At 35.3% G+C, this 15,477-nt stretch overlaps 1 pseudogene; it reads left to right on the top strand.

Annotated features, from left to right (window-relative positions):
- The window catches only part of LOC144244761 (small ribosomal subunit protein eS24-like), a 17,462-nt pseudogene extending 2,375 nt beyond the window's left edge, over nt 1–15,087 (top strand).
- The last annotated feature ends 390 nt before the right edge of the window (nt 15,088–15,477 follow it).

The raw sequence follows: 15,477 nt of genomic DNA, 5'->3' as shown, positions 1-15,477 counted from the left end.
GAGAGAGAGCGGGGGCGAAAGAGGAAGGGAAGGAAGGAAAGAGGAAGATGCTTTGTTATTATTTCTCATGTACAGGTTGATAAAGTTTCTTTCATTGGGCCTGTATATTACAGTATAGAGTGTAATATATTCTCAGAAAAGATATTGCCCTCCTGTATCCATTTCCTTTCAGTGTGTTGGGATATATTGCAGCTTTGATATGGTGCAATAAATTGTTTTATATATTATCTTGTTTTAACTGAGCTCATGCTCTAGTCTACAGTTAAGACTGCCATTCTGTTTTTTTTTCTTCTTAAATAGTTTATTGTCAAGTTGGTTTCCATATAGCACCCAGTGCTCATCCTAACAAGTGCCCTACTCCATGCCCATCACCCCTCTTCCCCCCTTCTGCACCCCCATCAGCCCTAGTTTGTTCTCAGCATTCAAGAGTTTCTCATGGTTTGTGTTCCTCTCTCTCCCCAACTATTTTTCCCCTTCTTCTTCCCCATGGTCCTTCTTTAAGTTTCTCCTAATCCACCTATATGTGAAAACATATGGTATCTGTCCTCTTCCTGACTTATTTCACTCAGTGTAACACCCTCAAGTTCCATCCATGTTGCTATAAGTGGCTAGATTTCATTCTTTCTCACTGTCATGTAGTATTCCATTGTATAGATAAACCACATCTTTTTGATCCATTTGTCAGTTGATGGACACTTAGGCTCTTTCCATGATTTGGCTATTGTTGAGAGTGCTGCTATTAACATTGGGGTCCATGTGCCCCTATGCATCACCACACCTGTTTCCCTTGGGTAAATTCCTAGCAGTGCTATTGTTGGGTCATAGGGGAGTTCTATTGTTAATTTTTTGAGGAACCTCCACACTGTTTACCAGAGGGGCTGCACCAGTTTACATTCCCACCAACAGTATAGGAGGGTGCCCATTTCTCCACATCCTCGCCAGCATCTAGAGTCTCCTGATTTGGTCATTTAGCCACTCTGACTGGCATGAGTTGGTATCTCAGTGTGGTTTTGATTTGTATTTCCCTGATGATGAGGGACAGTAAGCATCGTTTCATGTGTCTGTTATCCATCTGGATGTCCTTTATGGAGAAGTGTCTGTTATGTCTTCTACTCATTTCTTCACTGGATTATTTATTTTTCTGGTGTGGAGCTTGGTGAGTTCCTTATAGATTTTGGATATTAACCCTTTATCTGATATGTCATTTGCAACTACCTTTCCCCATTCTGTCAGTTGCCTAATAGTTTTATGGATTGTTTCCTTGGCTGTGCGAAGCTTTTAATCTTGATGAGGTCCCAATAGTTCATTTTTGCTCTTAATTCCCTTGCCTTTGGGGATGTGTCAAGTAAGAAATTGCTGCAATAGAGGTCAAGAATGTTGTGTCCAGGAGGTTGTTTCCTGCTTTCTCCTCTAGGGTTTTGATGGTCTCCTGTCTCATGTTCAGGTCCTTTATACATTTTGAGTTTACTTTTGTGTATGGTGGGAGAAAATAATCTAGTTTTATTCTTTTGTGTGTTGTTGTCCACTTCTCCCAGCACCATCTGTTAAAGAGACTGTCATTTTTCCATTCAATATTCTTTCTTGCTTTCTCAAAGATTAGTTGGCCATACATTTGTGGGTCCAATTCTGAGTTCTCTATTCCATTTCATTGGTCTATGTGTCTGTTTTTGTGCCAATGCCATACTGTCTTGATGATTACAGCTTTGTAATAGAGGCTAAAGTCTGGGATGGTTATGCATCCCGTTTTGGTTTTCTTCTTCAATATTATTTTGTCTATTCGGGTCTGTTGTGGTTCCATACAAATTTTAGGGTAGTTTTTTCTAGTTTTGAGAAGAATGCTGGTGCAATTTTGATTGAGATTGCATTGAATGTGTAGATTGCTTTGGGTAGTAATGACATTTTAACAATATTTATTCTTCCAATCCATGAGCATGGAATGATTTTCCATTTCTTTGTGTCTTCTTCAGTTTCCATCATAAGTTTTCTATAGTTTTCATCATACAGATCTTTTATATCTTAGATTCGGTTTATTCCTAGGTTTTTTATGGTTTTTTTTGTGCAATTGTGAGTGGATTCAGTTTCTTGATTTCTCTTCTTGTTGCTTCATTATTGGTGTATAAAAATGCAACCAATTTCTGTACATTGATTTTGTACCCTGCACCTTGCTGAATTCATGGATCAGTTCTAGTAGGCTTCTGCTGTAGTCTGTCAGTTTTCTATGTAGAGTATCATGTGGTCTGCAGAAAGTGAGAGTTTGACTTCATCTTTGCCAATTCTGATGCCTTTTATTTCCTTTTGTTGTCTGATGGCTGATGCTAGGACTTCCAGCACTATGTTAAACAACAGTGGTGAGATTGGACATCTCTGTTGTGTTTCTGATTTCAGGGAGAAAGCTCTCAGGTTTTCCCCATTGAGGATGAAAGTAGATGAGGGCTTCTTATAGATGGCTTTTATGATTTTAAGTAAGTTCCTTCTATCCCAACATTCTCGAGGGTCTTTATTAAGAAGGGATGGTCTATTTTGTCAAATGCTTTTTCTGCATTTATTGACAGTATCATATGGTTTTTATCTTTTCTTTTGTTAATGTGATGTATTACATTGATTGATTTGCGAATATTGAACCAGCCCTATAACCCAGAAATAAATCCCACTTGACCATGGTGGATAATTCTATTTATGTGCTGTCGGATTCGATTTGCAAGTATCTTGTTGAGGATTTTTGCATCCATATTCATCAAGAATATTGGCCTGTAGTTCTCCCTCCCCCCCCCCTTTTTTTTTTCCAGGATCTCTGTCTGGCTTTGGAATCATAGTGATGCTGGCTTCATAGAATGAGTCTGGAAGTTTTCCTTTGATTTCTATTTTTTTGAATAGCTTGAGAAGAATGGGTATTAAATATGATTTAAATGTCTGGTAGAATTCCCCAGGGATGCCATCTGGTCCAGGGCTCTTATTTGTTGGGAAATTTTTGATAACTGACTCAATTTCTTCACTAGTTATGGGTCTATGCAGATTTTCTATCTCTTCCCGTGTGAATTTTGGTAGTGAGTATGTGTTTAAGGATTTGTCCGTTTCTTCTAAGTTGTCCAGTTTGTTGGCATATACATTAACATAGTATTCCCTGATAATTGCTTGTATTTCTGAAGGATTAGTTGTAATAAGCCCATTTTCATTCATGATTTTATCTATTTGAGTGCTCTCTATTTTCTTTTTGAGAAGCCTGGCTAGAGATTTGTCAATTTTCCTTATTTTTTCAAAAAACCAACTCTTGGTTTCATTGATCTGTTCAACTGATTTTTGGATTCTATATTGTTTATTTCTGCCTTGATTTTTACTGTTTCTCTTCTCCTACTGGGTTTAGGGTGCTCTTGTTGCTCTCCTTCTAGTTCCTTTAGGTGAGCTGTTAGATTTTGTACTTGCGCTTCTTCTGATTTCTTGAAATAGGCCTGGAATGAAATGTACTTTCCTCTTAGGACTGCTTTTGCTGCATCCCATAGAGTTTGAATTCTTGTATGTTCATTTTCACTTGTTTCCATATATTTTTTAATTTCTTCTCTAATTGCCTGATTTTCCCATTCGTTCTTTAGTAGGGTGTTCTTTAACCTCCATGTTTTTGGGGTTTCCAGACTTCTTCCTGTGGTTGATTTCAAGGTTCATAGCATTGGATCTGAAAGTGTGCATGGTATGATCTCAGTTCTTTTATATTTATTGAGGGCTGCTTTATGTCCCCGTATGTGATCTATCTTGGAGAATGTGCCATGTGCACTTGAGAAGACAGTGAATTCTATAGCCTCAGGATGTAGAGTTCTAACTATACCTGTCAGATCCATCTGGTCCAATGTGTTGATTCAGGTCCATTGTTTCTTTAGTGACTTTCTGTCTAGTTGATCTATCCATTGCTGTAAGCGGAGTATTAAAGTCCCCTGCTATTAGCACAGTTTTATCAATAAGAATGTTTCTGTTTGTGACTAATTGTTGTATGTATTTGGGTGTTCCCATATTCGGTGTGTAGACATTTATAATTGCTAGCTCTTCCTGCTGGATAGACCCTTTATTTATTATATGATGCCCTTCTTCATCCTTTGTTACTGTCTTTACTTTAAAGTCCAGTTTGTCTGATATAAGTATCGCTACTCCAGCTTTCTTTTGACTTCCAATACTATGATATATATTTCTTCATCCCCTTACTTTCAATCTGAAGGTGTCCTCAGGTCTAAAATGAGTTTCTTGTAGATAGCAAATAGATCGATTTTTTAAAATCAATTTTGCTACCTTATGTCTTTTGACTGGAACATTTAGTCCATTTACATTCAGTGTTATTATTGAAAAATATGGGTTTAGAGTCATTGTGTCCTTTGTGGGATTCATGCTTGTGGTGGTGTCTCTGGTACCTTGTGTCCCTTGCAACATTTCCCTCATAGAGTCCCCCTCAGGATTTCTTGTAGGGCTGGTTTAGTGGTGATGAATTCTTTCAATATTTGTTTATTTGGAAAGGTTTTTATCTTTCCTTTTATTCTGAATGACAGGCTTGCTGGATAGAGGATTCTTGGCTGCATATTTTTTCTGTTCATCACATTGAAGATCTCCTGCCATTCCTTTCTGGCCTGCCGAGTTTCAGTAGATAGGTCTGTAACCACTTTGATAGGTTTCCCTTTGTATGTTAGGGCCCTTTTATCCCTAACTGCTTTCAGAATTCTCTCTTCATCCTTATATTTTGCCAGTTTCACCATGATATGTTGTGCAGAAGATCGATTCAAGTTATGTCTGACGGGAGTTCTCTGTGCCTCTTGGATTTCAATGTCTGTTTCCTTCCCCAGAAGGAAGGGGGGAAGTTCTCTGCTATAATTTGTTCAAGTACCCTTTCAGTGCCTTTCTTTCTCTCTTCCTCTTCTGGAATTCCTATGATGAGGATATTGTTCCATTTGATTGTATTGGTCAGCTCTCGAACTCTCCCTTCATGTTCCTGGGTCAGTTTATCTCTTTTCCTTGACTTCCTCTTTTTCTATAATTGTGTCTTCTAATTCACCTATTCTCCTCTCTGCCTCTTCCATCCATGCATTGGACGCCTCCATTTTATAATGCATCTCATGTATAGCATTTTTTAATTCATCACAACTATTTTTAAGGTCCATAGTCTTTGTAGCAATAGTTTCTCTGATGTCTTCCATGCTTTTTTCAAGCCCAGTGATTAATTTTATGACTATTGCTCTAAATTTTTGTTCAGTTATGTTTCTTATATCTGTTTTGAGCAGTTCTTTAGCTGTCATTTCTTCCTGGAATTTCTTTAGAGGAGAGTTCTTCCATTTCGTCATTTTGGCTACCTTTCTGTATCTTGTTAGTATTAAAAGCTTGTTATCCACTCTGCACCTTTGAGTACTGCTGTATTAAAGAAGGCTCTTTGTCCAGGGCCTATCCATTCAGGAAGTGTTCTTTGAATAGTGTCTCTTGGTCTCTCTTGTTGAGACTTTGGTTATTTTATTTCCCTACTTGTAGTGGTATTTGGGACTCTCCACCATGTGTACTTTGGCTTGTTTCTTGAGGTAGCCTCTTTTGGGTCCAATCTCTCTTTGCAGCGGGTGTAGCCAAGGTGCGCTGTGCTCTATGTCCCAAAACACGCCTTGTTTCCAGATCTTAGTCTGTGCCCCATTGATACCACTCAAAATATAAACCCACAAGCCGAGTCCCTCTGAGAAGTTTCAAGCTGGAGCTGAGTCAGAAGAGCAGCCGAGTGGCTTCAGGTGCACCGTTTCCCTCCGGGTCAGCTGGCCAGCAGAGAGAAGACTGCTATTCTAAACCACATGTTTTGTGAGCTGTTTCATCCATGAAAAGCATTAAATATCAAGCAAATTGACATTAGCACTTCTTCAGATTGCTAAAAAAATAATTTTCAGAAGGTAAGTATGTTAATATTATTAATATATATGTAGACATTAAACTTTTGGAACTACATCTTATTATTAAGCCAGAAGATATTTTGGGTGGATAGAGCTTTCTTTTATAAAAGAAACCTTTTGGTGAACAAAATGACAGAATAGGAAAGACCGTAAAATTTGAAAATTCTAAAATACAAATTATTATCTTGCTTAAGAATTTTAATATCTCCCATTGTCTGTGACAGTGACCTTCAGATATTTTTTTTATCATAGAATCATTGTGAATAATTGTGACCACAACCCAATGGTTGTCTGTTTGTATTTCCATACTGTTCCAACCTATATTGCACTATTATAAATATAGCAAAAATATTTCAAAAATAGAAATAAAATGAAGAAATAATAGTAAAAACAATATTTAAAAACTAAATGTTTATAGTACTGATTCCTTACAAATTAAGTAGAAATATGATAAATCAGGGCAAAGAAAGGCATCTGGTAGGTACTTAATACAGATTAGGTCACACTATCATCACTGCTCTTTGTGTTGATGTTCTTACTGGCTTGACTGTCCCTTTCGTATAACTACATGACCTATCAAATTCCCTTTCTCATTCTCTTCATTTCTTAACCATGGGCTTCTGATTTTGTGAACAAATATGTGCTAGTACAAAATAATTTCACACTTTAAATAGTATATTTAGATCTTTTCCTTCTTGGATCCTTGAAGCTTGTCTGCCATCATGAACTATTTGAACAGTAACTGTCAGACAAGAAAGTTTATGACTGACAGACTATTTCAGCAGAAACAACAGTCATTAATGTCCTTCACCCTGGGAAGGTGACAGTACCTAAGACAGAAATTTGGGGAAAGTATACAGAATGTACAAGACCACATCAGACGTCATCTTCATATTTGGATTCAGAAGCCATTTTGGTGAGAAAACTGACTCTGGCATGATTTAAGATTCTTTGAATGAGGCAAAGAAAAATGAACCCAGACATAGGCTCTCATGACATAGCCTGTATGAGAAGAAAAAGACGTCAGAAATACAGCAGAAGAAACACAGGAAGAGAATGAAGAAAAATGGAGGGACTAAAGAAGCAGTCAATGGTAGAGAGAATAGATATAAGATTGCTTTAGATATTCTGGGTTGATTTTGTTATCATACACTTTGTATCAGAAAGCAGTTTTCTGTACCTCAGCACTTCCTTTCCAAATATAAAAGAAAGTTCTGATTCTGTCAAGTTTGCTCTACATGAATTGAGGGCTTAGAGCCACAAAGTAGCTTAAACTGGATCTGTCATTTTTTTCTGTATTTAATGAAAAAAAAAAGTTATGTTGTGTTTTGCTTTTTACCCAGAGATTGCATTTATTGTCATTTATATTCAAAAAGGTTTTCTTTCAAAAAATGCAGAGATAGTTTTCTATTTTCTTTGACAGTATTAAAACATGTATTTGAATATATAGTGAATAATAATGATGTTATAATCATACTTTTTACAATAAAATATATATGTGACATGTCTGTCTAATATACTGGATAGGTATACAGTATCTTATTTTTTTTAAGTTTATTTTATCTACTTTGAGAAAGAGAGGCAGTGCACTCATGTGTGAGTGGGGGAGGAGGAGAGGGAGAGAGACAGAGAAAGAGAGAGAGAAAGAGAAAGAGAAAGAGAGAAAGAGAGAATCCCAGGCGGCTCCACGCTTGTCAGCACAGAGACTGATGAGGGACTCATTCTCACGAACTGTGAGATCAAGACCTGAGCCAAAATCAAGAGTTAGATGCTTAACCAAATGAGCCACCTAGGTGCCTCAATATACAGTATTATAAAAATAACAGTTGATTTATGAAATATAACTAAAACAATTCATTCTCAGCATCATACTCCATAGATGGCTCTTCTTAATCCCTACCCCACAGACAATCTATCAACACATTCTGTTTAGGGTAATCCTTCAAAACATACTCAGAGCAGAATCAGAGCACCTCAACCTGGTTTATCGAAAATTGGAACTAAAATCCTAAATTACACAAGGTCACATCCTCCCTCAAAACACCATGGATTCATGATTGTGTAAAGATTATGCTCTATAAGTATCTATAAACCACAGAAGGTGACATTTAAGTAGTGTTGAGAGATCTGTTCACAATTTGGCACACATAAAAAAATAACAAAAGACAAAAGACAAAAAGTCCAAATCAATTAATTAATTGTATAACTATAAAAATTCAAGAAGACATTAGAAATATACAATACCATATTGAGAAAAGATATTCAAGAAAATATAAAAATCAAATATAATAAAATAATTAATTGTTTTAAATAAAATCCTACATAAAGTTAAATTTTGTGATAAAAGAGATTTATATTTAAAAATAGTGGAGTAAGGGGATTGTTTTCTTCACAAAAATGAAAAAAAAAAAGGTACAAAGAAGATAACATGGCATGATATGTGGGCAATATTTTAAAAAATATTTTTCAGAAAATAAAGAATAGTTACAACCCCAAGGCAAATTAAACAACAGATATAGAGAATGAAACATTCCAGACACTGAAATACTAATAGAAGTGTTGACTGACATTTTTAACTGTCAATTCTCCCCAAACTATATTTTAAGGGTAAGTAACAATAATTTAAAATTAATATTGATGTTATTTATAATGTATACACTACAAAATAGTAAATAAAGAAAATTAAATGAAGTATGAACCAAGAAAACTGATGAGTTTAAACAGACCTCCATAGGTTCAAAAAATTACAGACCATGTGTCTGGCAAGTTCAGAATTCAATGTACAGGAAAATAAAATACAGAAATAGAAGCTGTACTAGGACTAATAGAAATAGAATAAGCATGGTATTAAACCCATTGCAGACAAAAGTGATAGCGTTGAGGAAATCACACAAAAGGAAGATGAGAAGAACAAAATCATACAATTGATTGTAGGAAAGATATAAGAAGAAAGAATATTCTATGTATGAGTAATTCATGTTACCGGAATAACAGGGAGAATAATTAAAACTGAAAAATATCCTCAAGGCACAAGAACAAAACTGAGAAGGAAAGACTAAAACTGCTGATAAGGAGGAAAAAGTGATATTCCAGGAGAGCTTGTTTCAGCAAAGAATTTTCAGGAGAATTTATTAACACAAGAATGTGGATGTGAAACATAAAGAAGTCATATGCTAAATGGTAATATGCAACATTAATTAATAGTCATGGATGAGGGTCTAACTCTGGCAATTTGTGAGCTCAAGTCTACTATGAGAAGTTTCATCCATTTGAACCCCTCTTTTCTAGTTTTTAAATGGATTTAACAAAATACCAACATAAAGATGCCTTCTGGGCAATACAGTTGATATTGTGTAAAGGGATAACCAGAATTTATGGCAAAATTTAAGCTTTCTCCAAGGTTTTATACACAGAACTCTGAAGAGTACAGCATCCATGATTGTTCAATGCTTTCTGCAACCAAACTAACAGATATTAGATGAAGTTCTCACAAAGCAATACAGAAATAAATGAACAAACTCAGAAATGATGAAGATATTAAAGGAGTAAGTATTAAATCTACCAAAATAAGTTGAATTATTTCCAGCTACGAAGTTCATGGCAACACAACAGATATAAAAATTATAAAAGTTGACTTTATAATATTAATGACCTAGTTACAGGAAATGAGAAGATTAGTGCTAGTGTCAGATTATTTGCATTAAAGAGGTGCTCGATATTGCCAAATCATACTAAAACTCAAAAGTACTCCAATCACTTAATATTTGTCTTGATATGTTTTCATAAGTTTAAAGAGTTTTTAGAAACTATTATCTCTTGTTATGAAGAAATAATTACTAAAAATTGCAGATATCTTTTACTTTGTGTCTGTTTTCTCTATGGCAAAACAAATAAATTTAATATAATATACTTTAATATTANTTTTTAACAATGACTTTTTATGAATGATGAAATTTGTAGGTGGTTTTCTTTACTAAAAATTTTCCTGATTTCTTTGAATGCCTTGTAAAGGGCACATGTTCTTTCTCTATATTATAGTTATAAGATCTGTCTATCGTGTGCTGCATGTCATCCTATTACATACATATATCACAATTTGCTCATACATTCTGTTATTGATGGAGGGATTCCATTAAGTTCCCCTCTCTCCACCCCCCCTAGATAACATTGCAAAAAACAAAAGGAAAAATTTCAGTGTCTTCCAACAATAAATTCTTACATCACACTTATGTAGACTCATAAGTGTCTATAAACCAAGACAGGTTGGCTGAGATTTGGGCAATCTTGTTTTGGGTTCCCATGGATTAAGCTGTACCTAGGGCTCAATTTAGGTCTGCTTTATGGGTCATTGGGGGGGGGGGGACCAAGGCTGAAGGAACAGCTGATATCTAGATTTTGGGTTTTTCATTTTATTTGTCTGTTTGTTCTTGCTATTGTTTTTTATCATGATTGATAAGAGTTGAGGTGGACTGGAGGTTACTTACTACGCCCCTTATAAGCCTCACCTTAGACCTGCTATTCTGCGCTATGCCCATCTGACTTAGTAAAGCAAATCATTTGGCCAAGTTGAAAGTCAGTGCGGAAGAAACAGATACAGGATGTAAACTACTAGGGAGCACTGCAATGTCACATTTCAAAAGAAATAGTTATATAACTTTATTGTATAAGTAAGTAGGGAAATGTTAGAAACAAAAATATACTCTACTGCTGGGTCATCACCAACCTTTCATACTATTACAAATAATGCTACTGTGAACATTCTTGTATAAGTCTTTTGATAGAAAACAAAAAAGTCCTTCTGTTCAATATGTAAATAAGAATTGAGTTATTGCAGAATAATTTACACAGAGATTCACTATTATTTGTAGTGTCAAACAATTTCCAAAGAGGTTGTACCAATTTATACCTGCAATTAGACTTACTAATATTTTTAAAATGTTTTTGTTTCATGCTCAAAAAGGAGACCAACCTATACTTGTAAGCTTGGGTTCTTTTTTTTTTAAATAAAGGTTATGTTGAGTCATTAAAATAGTGGAAAAGATATTCTCTGGGAGACTTTCTGTAATATCATATTTCCAATCACTTATCTTGTCTTATCACTCCATTACCTGGATAATGAGTGGATATCTATCTGTTGTTGTTTCTTTTGATTTTCCGTTTTACGGTCTTTGCGTGGCTGGTTATTGCTAAATGATTGCTATATATTATTTGATTATTCAGATCTATATGAAAAGATCTGAATTATTGGCATTGAATTTTTAGAGAGTATTTGATTTCTTTAAAGCTAGCAACTAGAGAATAAGCAAACATCCTTGATTCTGTCAAATGTTGTCATGTTTCAAGAGTAGGTAGAATGCAAGCTTTCTGGAAGATAATCCTTTCTAGTTCGATTTTGACTCCAGGTTGTAGCACTTTGGTATTTTCAACTCAAAGCCTGGGTGTTTTCCTGAAGTCCTCCTGATTGGAGGAATATATTGGGATATATAATTTATATACATTACATATATAATTTTTATGTATTAATTCATTTATCTATAATAAATACATATATTATATATGTGATATATATATAAATCTTATATATAATATATATTTACATATACAGTATATAAAAATTTTGTCCTTTTAGAACTTGAGATTCCTGAAAGTTCTGTTGAGCTTTTTAGCATCTTAGCTGCTGCTGTGAGGTTTTACTCTCATTCTTGCCATGTGCGTGCAGTTTGAGAATTGGCAAAATCCTCAAAGGAAAGTGGCGTACGATGCTTCAGGCTCCCCTCTGTCAGGTTTCCTTTCCTCCTGGATCCTGGCCTCTCAATCCTGGATGCCAGAGCTGCTACTGAGGCTCCAGCAGCCAAGAGAGATGCCTACGAACTCTGAGCTAAGGCTTTGGGCTTGGCTGTCATGCCCAGTGCCCAATGTGCACCTGGCCCAAGAGGAAAAGCATCAAAAGCAGGACTACATCAACACACCTCTCTTCTTTTTCTCTTCTCTGGTGGATTGGCTCAGAAAGCCCGGGGTGCCTTAGCGGTGTCCCAGTGACTTCAAGCATCACATCCTTTTTCCCCCAGGGCCTTTGTAATTATTTTCAGTGGGAGAATTATTTTGTTACAAGCTATTCAGACAAGGGTGAAAGTGCAGATTAGGAAATACATTAAAGTTTAATTTGAGCCTGATACTTGTATGCCCCTCTTCCAAAATAAAGCCAGAAAAAGGTAATCCAAAATAATACTTCCAAAAAAAATAGTTATTATCTTATTATTTATCCTTTAAAGCAGAATAAGGCTGTTTTACTTTCAGATTCAATTGTTTTCGTTCTCACATATTTAATTATGATTTATTATACTACTATACAGGGCAATGTGTATATAATATGTATGTATATACGTATGTATGTATAATGTTCTAATGCATTGTGTATGTCGAATTTTCTTTATATTTAGTTAAGATTAAATACTGGACAGAGCTATCAACTGTGAATAATATATTCTCTATTTTAAACTAATGATACTTTAAACATTCTAGTCATCCAGAATATACATTGTTTCTAATGCAAAAAGAAGAGCTAATTTTTTTATACAATGTGATACATGCAAACAAAACCTACAGCTTAAAAATCTTTACCCAATTACTTCCTCATGAATATTTTAAATCCCTGTATAAATCACACAAAATGGTTGGACACTTCAGACATTTTTTGTTTTAATACTTTTTCTGTGTATAAGGAAGTATTGTATCATGCATAATATTGAGGTATACTGCAAATAGGAATAATTAATAAAATTCATTACTATTTATTGTTTATTCTATGACATCTGCTATGAAAATTCTTATATGCACCAGATAGAATTTTGTTCTCCAATTTGCAATTTAAAAAATTTGAAAACCTAGCAAGTCATTCTGTCTTTTAAATCCCATTCTCTATTATGATGAGCTAAGGCTCATTGGAGAAATGGTGATTTCAGGGCTGAGACTCTGAAGAAAAAAATGTAAAAGTCAGCCTGAAACAACTTGTGCCAGAAGAAACATAGTGCTTAAAAATATGATTTGATTTTGTTCACAGATCAACTCCATAAAAATTATTATTCTCCTTAATGAAACTGAAGCTCAAGTGACTTCCCTAATGACTGATTTAATCCCTGGTCTGATTTAAAATCTAGTTTTTTTCCTCCATCCATTTACTCATCCATTTATTCGATGAAATTTATTGAGTATTTTCTGTGTGCCAGGAATGACATTACACTTTGAAAATGTAGAAGGTTAGGCTGCTCTAGAGTTATTCAGAGGCAATTTGTTCATTTTGGAATTTCTTACAGTATATCACTGTGGAGACTTCAGCGTCTGGACAAGACACAAGCCATCCATAACATCAGTTAGTCAATATTTGCTGGAATGTGATGGGGCTATTTTGTCTTGGGGTTTTTTTGTGTAGGAGGATGTTCCGTTGGAGAATATATGCTATATCAAGCAAATCTGATACATTTGATGTGGGTACCAAATCACATCACTGCAGGCCCCACCCCCTCTTAGCCAAGCCCTGGGGCAGGGGAGTTGTGACCGAGATNGCAGAGGTGGAGGTGAGAGGGAGAGGCAGGCAGGGAGGGGACATTGGGTGCCTCTGGCCTGTGCTCACCTGGTCCTTTGGTAGCCTGAGTTCCTATGAGCTGCCACCTGCTCGCCCACATTTGTGTCTCTGGCTCTGGCCACCAACAGGTAGGATATTTAAAACAAACAAAGAAAAAAATCACCACAAAAATAGGGACATTGGGACTGTCTTAGGTTTTGTTTTTTTGGGTTTTTTTTAGAAATATATCTTAAATGTGTCTTAGTGGCTTATGATACCTATTATAAGTGCTTTGATTAAGTGATGATTTTAAAATGTGTTGGTTTGTGTAACCAAAAGTTGTGACGAATTCTGTTAGAAATTAGAGGTGTACTTGTATCTATCTAGAAAAAAAGAGACAGATCGGCAAGTCTTTAAGAATTAGTATATATTCTGTCAAGTATAGTAATACATTAGTGTTGAATTTTGGCTCCATGTAAAATAATTCTCCTCTCCATAGAAATGATTCAAGTTACATCCTGTTAGGAGCATTAAAATATCCACTAAATATAAATCACCAAAATTTTATTATTATTTTATACTCTTTAAATTTTATATTGCCAGTTAAACATTGGTGAAGAACTGAGTCTAGTAAACATAAATATTTTAACTTATGAGTAATAGTTAATTCTCTCCACATATAGTTTATACCTTATGAGGATTTCTGTGACTTCTGCTTTCCTGATCTTACACTTGCCTTAAATAAGACCAGACATTAATTCATCCATTTATATTATAGGATCTAAAGCCCAGACCATAGTTGACTGTACTAGAAGTATCTATTGATCCAGGTCAGGACAGCAAGATTCTTTTTGCCAGATTTTGGAATTGGGATAAATAATTCATTTTAATCATTTTGATTTTCTTGAGGACTTAGAATTCTGAAATGGTGAAGTTGACATGATTTCATCAAGACTACTAAAGAAGTAAAAATTCAGTTTACATAGAGAGGGGATGAATTAGAGACACTAAAAAGCAGAGATGTAAGTCCATGGAAGTTAAACATAAGCAAGTGAAAGAATAATGTCTCTCAAGTTCCGGAAATTTTCCTGGTTCCTGGGTGACAACCCACAAGAATCCTGGTGGCACTTCATGGTCTTTGTTTCCATGAGATACTACTGATTCCGTGTGCTCAATATCATCGTCTCCTTCCTCTGTTTTAAAATGATTTGTTGTTACTTGGATCAAAGCATCTTAACTATCCAAACAGAGACTAGTAAAGAATATGGGAGGAATTGTATTCTAATAAAAAATCCTAAAGAAATTGGTATTTTATTAACATGTATAATAATGGCTTAAAAATAGCTGTTGATAATTTTTATTTGAATCAAATTATGCAGTTTGAAGTCAAATATTAAACTCTATTACTAAGTTTTAAAATCATTTAAATAATTTTTATCACATCAACTCTTTTCAGCTACAGACAGCATTTTCTAAATTTATCCAGATGAATTTTTTATAATTTAAAAAAAATATTTATTTATTTTTGAGAGAGACAAAGACAGAGTGAAAGCTGGGGAGAAGAAGAGAGAGAGGAGGAGACACATAATCCAAAGCAGGCTCAAATTCATGAACCACGAAATCGTGACCTGAGCTGAAATAAGACGCTTAACCAACTGAGCCATTCAGGCGCCCCTATTCAGATGAATTCTTGATGTAGTGGCATGTTTATGAGGAAAATCTGGGGCGCCTGGGTGGCTCAGTTGGCTAAGCTCTGACTCGAGTGCAGGTCATGATCTCGCGGTTCGCGGTTTGTTAGTTTGAACCCTGTGTCAGGCTCGGTACCGACAGCTTACAGCCTGGAGCCTGTTTCAGATCGTGTGTCTTCTCTCTCTCTCTGCCCCTACCCTGTTTGCACTTTGTCTCTCTCAAAAATAAGTAAACATTAAAAAATTATAATGAAAGTCTGCACTCATGTAAGTAAAATTATGAAAGAAATATCAGCGGTCCACAAGACTTGCCAAGTATTGTAGAAGATGCACT

The sequence above is a fragment of the Crocuta crocuta genome, unplaced genomic scaffold (genome assembly GCF_008692635.1).
Source record: "Crocuta crocuta isolate KB4526 unplaced genomic scaffold, BGI_CrCroc_1.0 scaffold188, whole genome shotgun sequence".
Lineage (NCBI taxonomy): Eukaryota > Metazoa > Chordata > Mammalia > Carnivora > Hyaenidae > Crocuta > Crocuta crocuta.
This window is presented reverse-complemented; position numbering and strand designations above follow the sequence as displayed.